Here is a 946-nt window from a genome sequence, read left to right as displayed (position 1 = left end):
CACCACCTATAGGTAATCTCCAGCTGCCCCATCTTTTTCTCCTTTGCTCAGCCATTATTTGCATTTGCATGCAGAACGTAAATTAATTCACATTTTGTAGCAAATAAAGGAGGGCTGGTTGTTGTGCTTAGACATAGTAACTAACCTATTTGGTTTTGGGTCGGGTCCGGTCTATTTAAAAAAATAAATTTTTTTTAATATTTGTAATATATCCACTTTTTATTTATGTCTTTTTTGCTTAATATCGTTTGTATTTTATATCAAAAAATACAAATTTGGTGCTAAAATTACCCGGTTTTCATCAAAACTATCAAAAATACAAAAAAAGTTAGAAAACAAATATTGTTGCGCATACAGCCACGTGTCTCAAAGCTAAAAAATTATATTGTGTTTTTCATATACCAAAAAACAATGTTTTAACATGTATTTTGATTTTAATAACCAGTTTATTAAAATCAAGAGAACATTGACTAAAATTTCAAAAACAAAAAAAATTATTTTGTTTTGTTTTAGTATCAGAGATTATAAATTTATATATAAAATATATTTCTGATATTAAAAAGATTTTTTTTTTATTAACGACATAGAATAGTTAGGTTTTTACCCGATAAGATAAAGATCTCTTTACAAAAAATGGCTTTTCTTAAACCTTAGACATACCAATAATTAGACACCACAACATAACCTTAGATTTTATTAGATAAAACAATGTAGCTTACATTAGGTAGAGTGTATTTGGGGTGCTAATACTTTTCTTTTACGCAATCAGTCTTCGTATCCTATCTCTGAAAATGGTTAGAGTTCCTAATGACTAAAATATAAGTGGTGTCTCCCATTCAAATTTTATACAATTTATAAAGACAATAACATGCATGTTTTTTGTTGTGCAAGATTGCAAGGCCCAAGCTAACATATATGTTAATACAGCTGCTGAAAAAGCTACATC

Source organism: Populus euphratica, unplaced genomic scaffold (genome assembly GCF_000495115.2).
Source record: "Populus euphratica unplaced genomic scaffold, PopEup_1.0 scaffold217.1, whole genome shotgun sequence".
Taxonomy (NCBI): domain Eukaryota; kingdom Viridiplantae; phylum Streptophyta; class Magnoliopsida; order Malpighiales; family Salicaceae; genus Populus; species Populus euphratica.
Note: the sequence above shows the minus strand (reverse complement) of the source record.